This window comes from Entelurus aequoreus, linkage group LG20, assembly GCF_033978785.1.
Source record: "Entelurus aequoreus isolate RoL-2023_Sb linkage group LG20, RoL_Eaeq_v1.1, whole genome shotgun sequence".
Lineage (NCBI taxonomy): Eukaryota > Metazoa > Chordata > Actinopteri > Syngnathiformes > Syngnathidae > Entelurus > Entelurus aequoreus.
In genome coordinates, this window is record NC_084750.1 from 24,781,907 (window position 1) to 24,795,153 (window position 13,247).

General features: G+C 41.2%; 1 protein-coding gene across 1 annotated transcript in view; it reads left to right on the forward strand.

The window, feature by feature from the left end:
- Window positions 1-8,257: 8,257 nt before the first annotated feature.
- tmod4 (tropomodulin 4 (muscle)) overlaps window positions 8,258-13,247 on the forward strand; it is a 97,170-nt gene continuing 92,180 nt past the window's right edge. The window contains exon 1 of the mRNA XM_062029723.1: window positions 8,258-8,457. The gene's annotated coding sequence lies outside the window, so the exon portion shown is untranslated. The remainder of the gene's footprint in view (window positions 8,458-13,247) is intronic.

Sequence of the window (13,247 nt, forward strand, 5' to 3'; positions counted from 1 at the left end):
TTGAGCAAGTTGCAAAACAGCCCCTTGGAGAATGAAGACTGTGCGCCAGGCCTTCGCCCCCGTTGTGAAAACGAGCCAGTGGCGTCTTGTTTTTCCCTACTCGGTGGTTATGTAACTCTGGAATGTTCTCTGTCGCAGGCCAAACTGCTGACAAGCGTGCTGACCTCAAGCCGAGCCAGTGTTTGTTTACCTCAAAGCAGCACACCTTTTTGATTGCAACTTTTATTAGTAGGTTGCACAGTACATATTCCGTACAATTGACCACTAAATGGTAACACCCGAATAAGTTTTTCAACTTGTTTAAGTTCACTTAAGGTCCACTTAAATTGATTCATGATACAGATATATACTATCAAATATATACTAACATCATAATACAGTCATCACACAAGATAATCATCAGAGTATATACATTGAATTATTTACATTATTTACCTAAACACTGGCTCTGCAACATTACGGCGAGATGTCGTGGCCTGTGACCTGCCAGCAAAAATTCCAAGAAAGGTGTGCCAACCTATCACCGGCCAAGCCATGTTTGTTTAGTTTTTTTTTTTTCTCCTTCCTGTTACACTGGTTATATTCCTTTGAGCTGAAGAATGAATGCTAAATGTTGTTAAGATAGCTCTATGTCGCTGCAGGCAATGGTGAGATTTGCACATGGACATTGTTTACCTTGCACTAACGCACCACTGCGTGTCACACAATGGTTTGTTCTACTTCTCACAGTTTAAGATTGGAATTTACTTTTTTTTTTTTTTTCATAAAGAAATACAATCATGTGTGCTTACAGACTGTATCCCTGCAGACTGTATTGATATATATTGATATATAATGTATATATTGTGTTTTTTATGTTGATTTAATAAAAAAAAAAAAACCTTTTTTATTTTTATTTTTTATTTATTTATTTATTTATTTTTCTTGCGCGGCCCGGTACCAATCGGTCCGCGGACCGGTACCGGGCCACGGCCCGGTGGTTGGGGTCCACTGTTCTATACTACCTACACCAGTGTTGAGTGTCAGTGCTGTCTAGTCGGTAGCTAATTGCTTTGAAAATGTCGGAAACAGCTGGAGGCAGTGTGCAGGAAAAAAAGGTGTCTAATGCTTAAACCAAAAATAAACAAAAGGTGAGTGCCCCTAAGAAAAAGCATTGAAGCTTAGGGAAGGCTATGCAGAATGAAACTAAAACTGAACTGGCTGCAAAGTAAACAAAAACAGAATGCTGGACGACAGCAAAGACTTACTGTGGAGCAAAGACGGCGTCCACAATGTACGTCCGAACGTGACATGACAATCAACAATGTCCCCACAAAGAAGGATAAAAAAAACCCTGAAATATTCTTGATTGCTAAAACAAAGTAGATGCGGTAAATATCGCTCAAAGGAAGACATGAAACTGCTACAGGAAAATACCAAAAAAAGAGAAAAAGCCACCAAAATAGGAGCGTAAGACAAGAACTAAAACACTACACAAAAAACTCAAAACAAGTCAGGGTGGGATGTGACAGGTCGTGACAGTACACCTACTTTGAGACAAGAGCTATAGTGATGCATGGTTGGTTATGGTTTAAAGTCATATCCAACAATTGCGACAACGACTTTTTACTGTCAACTGAATTTCGTTTTTGTAATGTTTTCTGCTGGTGGTGTGCCTCCGGATTTTTTCAACGCAAAAAATGTGCCTCGGCTCAAAAAAGGTTGAAAAACACTGGTCTACTTCCCCCGCCGTACGTAACAGTCCTCCTTATATTCAGGCTCAAAAATATACGTTTCTGGATCAACATTTGTTCCAAAGTAGCCTTTGTTGCCTCTCATGAAGTCTGTCATGATTAGTAGTGAAGTTGTTGAAATTAATACTAAAATGAGAAAGATATGTAAATAATACATGTTATTATGAATGTTACTACATTGCATATATACTTATAGAGTGTATATAACATGTTTATGGATTTTTTTTTTAGAGCGCTTTATAGGCGGCTGTGAAAGTCTGGTTTCACCGGGTTCTTCTGACCATCAACCACGGACATGACAGCAGCGTTCAGTATTTCGCTCTTCCCTCACCTGAGCACACAAATGCCACTCCTATTGTTAGCTGACTTTTGCTAGTGTTTATTTATGATTTAGAATACATAAGATGTGTGTTCTTGTCTCACAAAAGGATTGTGAACAATCTGTGTTATGATTGTCAGCAATGTGGTCAAGGAGGTTCTTTCTTTCGTAACACCATGCTTTTATTAGAACAAGGAAGTCGAAGTCCGCGTGGACATTTTGGTTTCATCCTGAGAAACGCTCGGCCGCTGAAGTCATCTGAAACGAAACCGAGGCGGACGCGATGGCGTCCCTCACGTCGCCTCTTTGAGGAAGCAGCGCTGACACCTTGTGAGCAAACATCTGAAGTGGGTGACCTACTTCACGAGGTTTTGCGTCGTGTCCCCGTTAACCTGCTCTCAGGTCAAACGGCGGGCGAGCGGGCCCGGGCTTGTTTGACCCCAACGCTCCCAGGTGTTATGTCTGGGTCATGCGTCCACGCCCTCGCCCTTTCTGTCCATGTTGACCCGTGAAGGAGTTTGCCGGTCCCCACGGCGACCGTGTATCAACGAGTCATGCGTCCGCGCTCGTTTTTTTTTGGAGAAGCTGGGCGTTCATGTGACCTGCGAGCAAGATGGAGTCATGCATCTGTGGCTCACATGTTGTTGGGATGAGCTCACCTCCTGAAGGATAATGACACCCTGCTCTGAAGCTGGCATCAGCATCAAATGTTTGCTGCCTCAGCTTCCCCTCCAGCCTCAAACTAAAAAAAATGCTGCTTTGCTTTTTACCCAGGAAAACAAGAGCCCGTGTGCACACGCACTTTTTTACAAGGTGCTCAAACATCTCAATCCAATTACGAAATCCTGGAATATACTCTTGTTTGTTTTGTTTTGTCCAATTGTCATAGTTATGTTATTAAAAAGGAAGTGCACTTTATATCGACTTCGACTTCCTTTTTATTCTCATTCAAATGTGAACTTTACAGTACAGATAACAATGAAATGTTGTTGCATTAGCTCATGGTAGTGCAGGATAAAAGAGCATCAATAGATTACTGTACATCCATCCATCAATCCATCTTCTTCTGCTTATCCGAGGTTGTTTCGCGGGGGCAGCAGCCTAAGCAGGGAAGCCCAGACTTTCCTCTCCCCAGCCACTTCGTCCAGCTCTTCCCGGGGATCCAGAGGCGTTCCCAGGCCAGCCGGGAGACATAGTCTTCCCAACGTGTCCTGGGTCTTCCCCGTGGCCTCCTACCGGTCGGACGTGCCCTAAACACCTCCCTAGGGAGGCGTTCGGGTGGCATCCTGACCGGATGACCGAACCACCTCATCTGGCTCCTCTCAATGTGGAGGAGCAGCGGCTTTACTTTGAGCTCCCCCCGGATGACAGAGCTTCTCACCCTATCTCTAAGGGAGAGCCCCGCCACCCGGCGGAGGAAACTCATTTCGGCCGCTTGTACCCGTGATCTTGTCCTTTCGGTCATAACCCAAAGCTCATGACCGTAGGTGAGGATGGGAACGTAGATCGACTGGTAAATTGAGAGCTTTGCCTTCCGGCTCAGCTCCTTCTTCACCACAATGGATCGATACAGCGTCCGTATTACTGAAGACGCCGCACCGATCCGCCTGTCGATCTCACGATCCACTCTTCCCTCACTCGTGAACAAGACTCTGAGGTACTTGAACTCCTCCACTAGGGGCAGGGTCTCCTCCCCAACCCAGAGATGTACAGATAAATATATTGCACTCTTGCACAGTGTTGGGTTAGTTACTGAAAACCAGTAACTAGTTACAGTTACTAGTTTCTTTATTTCAAAAGTAACTCAGTTACTAACTCAGTTACTTACACCAAAAAGTAATGCGTTACTGTGAAAAGTAACTATTTAGTTACTTATTTTTTTTTAATTTTTTTATTTTTAAAGCTCCCATTAATGCCCTTTTAGCCTTCATTTCAGTACTGTTATTGCACTGGAGAATAATACAATCTGTTGATCAGCGCTAGGAATTTTCAAAATGGGGTCCCAGGGACCCCATCAAGTCATAAAAATGGGGTCCTACAGTAAATTTTTGGGGTCCCACTTTTTTGTAAGCGTTTTGAAAAAAGAAAAGAAAAGATAAACGTATGCATTATCCTGTTATATCTCACATTCTATACTGTGTTTTGGAAAAAGGTTGTCATAAACATTACTTAATTCATTAAAAAAATAAAAAAATAAAAAAAAATTTGTATACATATGTAAATGTATTCAGTTATAAACAGTCATTCACTTCCTTCTTTCCTTCATGGATCTAAACTTTACCACTGTTGGTAGTTTTTTCTATGTTTTTATTGAATAAGTTGTAGGTGTATTTATTTCAGTATAAAAGTGTAAAAAGTGTTTTGCTTCGGTCATGAAATGATAACGGTGTGCCAGGGCATACATACATTTTATATTTAACGCTTAAATCTCTGGAGTCGACATCAACTTCAAATCTATCCCTCATTTCAAAATGTTTTAGTTTTTTTATGCTGTTTTTTTGTTTGTTTTCCACCCTTTTTTTGTCAAACAAAGCTATGTTGTTAATGGCAAACACAAAATATGCAAAATCTTCCACCAAAAATATTTTTCAAAGTGGAATATTTGATGTGAAGTAATCGGAACCTTGGATAGGTCAATTATTCATAATAACATTGATTTTGATTTAATATGTTTTGAGCAATGACAGTTTGAAAGAAATTGATTAACGTGGACCCCGAAACTTATTGGGGTGTTACCATTTAGTGGTCAATTTTTCGGAATATGTACTGTACTGTGCAATCTACTAATAAAAGCCTCAATCAATCAATCCACTCTCTCGCTCTCTCTGTCTCTGCCCCTCCCTCACGAATGCTGCTGCGTGCTCACAATTTGTTTTGTTTTTTACCCCTTCTTAACCCTGAACGTATATTGAAAATACACGCAACCCTAACTCAAAATGCCGGACATTTGAGGCATTTAAGAAACTCCACCCGGACAGCCCCGCAAAAGAAGACATGTCCGGGGAAAAGAGGACGCATGGTCAGTCTAGAACAGGGGTCACCAACCTTTTTGAAACCAAGAGCTACTTCTTGGGTACTGATTAATGCGAAGGGCTACCAGTTTGATACACACTTAAATAAATTGCTAGAAATAGCCAATTTGCTCAATTTACCTTTAACTCTATGTTATTATTAATAATTAATGATATTTACACTTAATTGAACTGTTTAAAAGAGGAGAAAACACAAAAAAAAATGACAATTAAATTTTGAAACATAGTTTATCTTCAATTTCGACTCTTTAAAATTCAAAATTCAACCGAAAAAAAGAAGAGAAAAACTAGCTAATTCGAATCTTTTTTAAAAAATTAAAAAAAGAATTTATGGAACATCATTAGTAATTTTTCCTGATTAAGATTAATTTTAGAATTTTGATGACATGTTTTAAATAGGTTAAAATCCAATATGCACTTTTTTAGAATATATAACAAATTGGACCAAGCTATATTTCTAACAAATCATTATTTCTTCTAGATTTTCCAGAACAAAAATTTGAAAAGAAATTCAAAATACTTTGAAATAAGATTTAAATTTGATTCTACAGATTTTCTAGATTTGCCAGAATAATTTTTTTGAATTTTAATCATAATAAGTTTGAAGAAATATTTCACAAATATTCTTCGTCGAAAAAACAGAAGCTAAATTGAAGAATTAAATTAAAAAATATTTATTATTCTTTACAATAAAAAAAATAAAAATTACTTGAACATTGATTTAAATTGTCAGGAAAGAAGAGGAAGGAATTTAAAAGGTAAAAAGGTATATGTGTTTAAAAATCCTAAAATAATTTTTAAGGTTGTATTTTTGTCTTTCTGAAAGTTATAAGAAGCAAAGTAAAAAAATTAATGAATTTATTTAAACAAGTGAGGACCAAGTCTTTAAAATATTTTCTTGGATTTTCAAATTCTATTTGAGTTTTGTCTCTCTTAGAATTAAAAATGTAGAGCAAAGCGAGACCAGCTTGCTAGTAAATAAATACAATTTAAAAAAATAGAGGCAGCTCACTGGTAAGTGCTGCTATTTGAGCTATTTTTAGAACAGGCCAGTGGGCTACTCATCTGGTCCTTACGGGCTACCTGGTGCCCGCGGGCACCGCGTTGGTTACCCCTGGTCTAGAATATCTCCATGTTAAGAAACTCTGCTTCAGCTCCACCATGATGTCTTGTTAGTAAACACAGACACGCCCTCTCCCCTCCCCACACCCACACCCACACCCAGACACACACACAGCGCCTCTTCTCTTGTCCCCGTTGTGACACAGGAAGAATCAGAAGGACGACACCGCGACTCTCCAATAAAACACACTCAGATCTTCTGTTTTTAGCCGATACTACATAAAAAATAACGTAAAATAACGCAGTAACGCATCGTGTAGTAACGGTAACTGAGTTACTGAATATAAAAAAACAACGCGTTAGACTTCTAGTTACCGCCGAAACTAACGGCGTTACAGTAATGTTTATCCACGTTTATGGATGTATGTTATATTGTCTTTACATTCCAGCGAGTTAATCCGTTTTTGGGGGGAATTGAGGGGATTGTTTTAATGCGTTCCAGAGTCTTACGGCCTGAGGGAAGAAGCCGTAGTAGAACCTCCGCTACGGAACCTCTTTCTAGAGTCCAGCAGTGAAAACAGTCCTTGGTGGGGGTGGGAGGAGCCTCTACAGATTTACTGAGCCCTGGTCAGGCAGCGGCTTTTTGCGATCTCCTGGATAGGAGGAAGAGGAGTCCTAATGATCTTTTCCGCCGTCCTCACCACTCTCTGCAGAGACTTCCAGTCTGAGGCACTGCAGGCTCCAGTCCAGACAGAGATGCAGTTGGCCAGTAGACTCTCTATAGTGCCTCTGTACAATGTGGTGAGAATGGGGGGAGGGAGCCGTGCTCTTTTAATCCGACGCAAAAAAGTGCATGCGCTGCTGAGCTCTTTTTACAAGAGGGACCAGGTCATATTGTCAGTTATCTGCACCCCCAGGAACTTGGTGCTGCTTACGATCTCCACTGCTGTGCCGTTGACAAAGAGTGGAGCATGGCTGGACTGGTGCTTCCTGAAGTTGTTCAGGACCAGGTTGTTGGTTGAGTTTTGCCTTTCGTTCACAATCATTATTTGTTTAATGTAGGGATGTCCGATAATATCGGCAGTCCGATAAATGCTTTAAAATGTAATATCGGAAATTATCGGTATCGGTTTCAAAAAGTAAAATTTATGACTTATTAAAACGCCGCTGTGTACACGGACGTAGGGCGTGCCGGCCCAATCACATATTATCTACGGCTTTTCACACACACAAGTGAATGCATTTCATACTTGGTCAACAGCCATACAGGTCACACTGGGGGTGGCCGTAAAAAAAACTTTAACACTGTTACAAATATGCGCCACACTTTGAACCCACACCAAACAAGAATGACAAACACATTTCGGGAGAACATCCGCACCGTAACACAACAGAACAAATACCCAGAACCCCTTGCAGCACTAACTCTTCCGGGATGCTACAATATACACCCTCCGCTATCCCCCACCTCAACCCCGCCCACCTCAACCTCCTCATGCTCTCTCAGGGAGAGCATGGCCCAAATTCCAAGCTGCTGTTTTGAGGCATGTTAAAAAAAATAATGCACTTTGTGACTTCAATAATAAATATGGCAGTGCCATGTTGGCATTTTTTTCCATAACTTGAGTTGATTTATTTTGGAAAACCTTGTTACATTGTTTAATGCATCCAGCGGGGCATCACAACAAAATTAGGCATAATATTTTTTGTAATTCCACGACTGTATATATATCGGAATCGGTAATTAAGAGTTGGACAATATCGGAATATTGGATATCGGCAAAAAAGCCATTATCGGACATCTCTAGTTTAATGCATTCTAAAAAATAAAAATAAATGCAATGGAGGCTATGAGAGTCGCTCTATTCTGCCTATAAATGTCATGATCCGTGGCGCCGGATCATGTTTTGTTATGTTCCGTTAGTTCTGGACACCCTGAGTTCCTGTTTGTGCACTTTTCGGTTTGTTTTAGTTTCCATGGGGATTAATTGGGTTCACCTGCCTCTGGTTAGTGGTCGGCACGCTCAGCTGCTGTCAACCACTAATCAGAGAGCTATTTATTCACCTTGCTCGCCACGCTCAGTCTGGCTTCATCATTTGCTTCATGCAACAGTTACGTTGGTAGTTCTAGCTTCTATGATTCCTGTGATAAGTAATTACCTTATCTTCCCGTGCAATCGGCACGCATTCCCTTTTGTTTTGTGCTTCCCTGTTTGTATCTCCGGTGTATGGTTTATGAGGAATAAATCATCTCCTACCTCACGCTGTCGCCCGGAGTTGTCCGTCTGCATCTAGGAGGAACGACCCCGCAGTAAGTTGCAACCCACACGTGACAATAAAGCCCTTTAAAAAAACATCCAAACACCTCCATTAGAGGTTTGATGTAACTATGCAGTGGTGGTCAAAAGTTTACATACACTTGTAAAGAACATTATGTCATGGCTGTCTTGAGTTTCCAATCATTTCTACAACTCTTATTTTTTTGTGATAGAGTGATTGGAGCACATACTTGTTGGTCACAAAAAAAATTCTGTGAAGTTTTTTTTTTAATGAATTTATTATGGGTCTACTGAAAATGTGAGCAAATCTGCTGGGTCAAAAGTATACTGTAGTGGATTGTCCGAAGCTTAAGCAGGCAACAAAAGTAGTTTAGTACAACAAATGTATTTACCCATTATCAGAAGTGCAGGTTGAATTAAGTTGTCCGTGCAAGCAGACACAAGTTACTCCAGAGCACACAAGACACACACAAGCCAAAATCACACCCGAGTTCCGGTCTTCTGCCATTTTTTATATGTCTGTTGTGCGTCATCGTTCCTTATCGAGTGCGTCAATGTCTTGTTTTGTTTTTCCTATCTGTTTCATAACAACTCGAATCCTTTAGACAGTCAACACATTCTATAGACAGGTTGGCACGACTTAATATTCACTTTTGTCCCACAACTGGTCCATTCAATGGCACAAAAATACAAGAGTATTGAAAATGAGCGGACATTCTTAAAAGACAAGAAATATAGGTCAAAAGGTCAGAAATTCTACTACATACCCGCCTTCCAGGGTCTTAAGACCCTTGACCAAAACAATTTCTGATATAGACCACTAACTTAAATCTCTACCGCAGATAGAGGCAAAAACCTCAATGTTTTTATACGAGGCAAAAATTCCGTCTATGACCCTCCTTCAGAGCGATCGCTGTTACCAGCCTGCAGTAAAACCATCTCACAGAACACAATTAGTGTTTCAGGTTGTCCTGAAGAATTTGGAGGTAATCCTCCTTTTTCCATTGTCCCATTTACTCTCTGTAAAGCACCAGTTCCATTGGCAGCAAAACAGGCCCAGAGCATAATACTACCACCACCATGCTTGACGATAGGAGTGGTGTTCCTGGGATTAAAGGCCTCACCTTTTCTCCTCCAAACATATTGCTGGGTATTGGGGCCAAATTCATGAAGTTTTTTTTTTTTTTTAATTAATTTATTATGGGTCTATTGAAAATGTGACCAAATCTGCTGGGTCAAAAGTATACATACAGCAATGTTAATATTTACTTACATATCCCTTGGCAAGTTTCACTGCAATAAGGCGCTTTTGGTAGCCATCCACAAGCTTCTGCTTGAATTTTTGACCACTCCTCGTGACAAAATTGGTGCAGTTCAACTAAATTTGTTGGTTTTCTGACATGAACTTGTTTCTTCAGCATTGTCCACACGTTTAAGTCAGGACTTTGAGAAAGCCATTCTAAAACCTTAATTCTAGCCTGATTTAGCCATTCCTTTTTCACTTTTGACGTGTGTTTGGGGTCATTGTCCTGTTGGAACACCCAACTGTGCCCAAGACCCAACCTCCGGGCTGATGGTTTCAAGTTGTCCTGAAGAATTTGGAGGTAGTCCTCCTTTTTCATTGTCCCATTTACTTTCTGTAAAGCACCTGTTCCATTGGCAGCAAAACAGGCCCAGAGCATAATACTACCACCACCATGTTTGACGGTAGGATTGGTGTTCCTGGGATTAAAGGCCTCACCTTTTCTCCTTCAAACATATTGCTGGGTATTGGGGCCAAATTCATGAAGTTTGTTTTTTTTAATTAATTTATTATGGGTCTACTGAAAATGTGACCAAATCTGCTAGGTCAAAAGTATACATACACCCCCTGGGAGATGAGGGGAGCAGTGAGCAGCAGCAGTGGCCGTGCCCAGGAATAGTTTTTGGTGCTTTAACCCCCAATTATTATAAGGCTTTTAATTTTTTGCGGCTCCAGACAGATTAGTTTTTTGTATTTTTGGTCCAATATGGCTCTTTCAACGTTTTTGGTTGCCTACGCCTGACTTAGGCCTACTGCGCTACTGTATAGTAATGTCGGTCATCATGGCGGTACTTGCAGAGCCAAGTGTTTTCTGAGGTTGGTACTTGATTAAGGTGTTTCCGTGGGTTGTAGAATGCTTATTTTGAGCCGAATTATTTGAGGAATGGGGCTAATTTAGTGCATGAAAACGTAGTTACCTGCCAGGTGTGATTCGAAGTAGGGCTCCGCAGCCTCGCTGTTGTTTTGTCTCTTCATTTTGTGTCATCCAGTCCTTCAGCACCCCCCAGGCTCCCCGCCTCTCACGGATGACGCTGAGGGATTACAGCGCAGACAAAATAAAAAGCGTCGAAGACGTCGTGTTATGCGGAGTGTTTTTGCAGACAAAGAAAAGGTTAGCAAAAACATGGTTTGAGCAGATAATCCTTCCAAAAAAAAAAAACCCCAGCATTGCTGAGCAGGAGTGTTTTATATCTGCATTAATCGGCTTGTAAGTATCTTAATCCTGCAGTATTACACTTTAATCCCGGTTCGTTCAAACTAAAGAAGGTTAGTGCTTACTTCAAAAGTCATAAACAGAAACACGTCTGCTTCCTGCATTCAATCACAAACTACTAATTGCTCTTTTTTATGTCCTTTCTAATCTGTTTTTCTTTGGAAACACACCCCACACATGATTGTGCTGTTTCGTACTGTCCTGATGCTACTTCTGATACCATTACCATATTTCAGCCTGGAGTATCCCATACGACACAGGTGTCTAACTCTAGGCCCCGGGGCCAAATCTGGCTCACCACATCATTTAATGTGACCTTCCATAACATTCTAATGTGACACACCATTTCATTTTAATGTGGTCCGCCACATAATTGTAATAAGGTCCGCCACATCATTTTGTTGTCCGCCACATAATTTTATTGTAGCCTACCACGTCATTCTAATGTGGCACACCTTTTCATTTTAATGTGGTTGGCCACTGAATTCTAATAGGGCCAGCCGCCACATTTTGTTGTAGCCCGCCACATAATTCTAATAGGGCCAGCCGCATCATTTTGTTGTCCGCCATATCATTCTAATGCGGCACACCATTTAATTTTAAAGTGGCCCGCCACATCATTCTAATCGGGCCAGCCGCATCACTTTGTTGTCCGCCACATCATTCTAATGCGGCACACCATTTAATTTTAAAGTGGCCCGCCACATCATTCTAATAGGGCCAGCCTCATCATTTTGTTGTTCGCCACATCATTTTATTGTAGCCCGCCACATAATTGTAATAGGGCCAGCCGCATCATTTTGTTGTCCGCCACATCATTCTAATGTGGCACACCATTTAATTTTAAATTGGCCCGCCACATCATTCTAATAGGGCCAGCCGCATTCATTTTGTTGTCCACAACATCATTTTATTGTAGCCCGCCACATAATTTTAATAGGGCCAGCCACATCATTTTGTTGTCCGCCACATCATTTTATTGTAGCCCGCCACATAATTCTAATAGGGCCAGCCACATCATTTTGTTGTCCGCCATATCATTCTAATGCGGCACACCATTTCATTTTAAAGTGGCCCGCCACATCATTCTAATCGGGCCAGCCGCATCACTTTGTTGTCCGCCACATCATTCTAATGCGGCACACCATTTAATTTTAAAGTGGCCCGCCACATCATTCTAATAGGGCCAGCCTCATCATTTTGTTGTTCGCCACATCATTTTATTGTAGCCCGCCACATAATTGTAATAGGGCCAGCCGCATCATTTTGTTGTCCGCCACATCATTCTAATGTGGCACACCATTTAATTTTAAAGTGGCCCGCCACATCATTCTAATAGGGCCAGCCGCATTCATTTTGTTGTCCACAACATCATTTTATTGTAGCCCGCCACATAATTTTAATAGGGCCAGCCACATCATTTTGTTGTCCGCCACATCATTCTAATGTGGCACACCATTTCATTTTAAAGTGGCCCGCCACATCATTCTAATAGGGCCAGCCGCATCATTTTGTTGTCTGCCACATCATTTTATTGTAGACCGCCACATCATTCTAATGTGGCACACCTTTTCATTTTAATGTGGTTGGCCACATAATTCTAATAGGGCCAGCCGCCGCATTTTGTTGTCCGTCACATCATTTTATTGTAGCCCGCCACATAATTCTAATAGGGCCAGCCGCAGAATTTTGTTGTCCGCCACATCATTTTATTGTAGCCCGCCACATCATTCTAATAGGGCCAGCCACATCATTTTGTTGTCCGCCACATCATTTTATTGTAGCCCGCCACATAATTGTAATAGGGCCAGCCGCATCATTTTGTTGTCCGCCACATCATTCTAATGTGGCACACCATTTAATTTTAAATTGGCCCGCCACATCATTCTAATAGGGCCAGCCGCATCATTTTGTTGTCCGCCACATCATTCTAATGTGGCACACCATTTCATTTTAAAGTGACCCGCCACATCATTCTAATAGGGCCAGCCGCAGAATTTTGTTGTCTGCCACATAATTTTATTGTAGACCGCCACATCATTCTAATAGGGCCAGCCACATCATTTTGTTGTCTGCCACGTCATTTTATTGTAGACCGCCACATCATTCTACTGTGGCACACCTTTTCATTTTAATGTGGTTGGCCACATAATTCTAATAGGCCCAGCCGCCGCATTTTGTTGTCCGCCACATCATTTTATTGTAGCCCGCCACATAATTCTAATAGGGCCAGCCGCATAATTTTGCTGTCCGCCACATCATTTTATTGTAGCCCGCCACATCATTCTAATAGGGCCAGCCACATC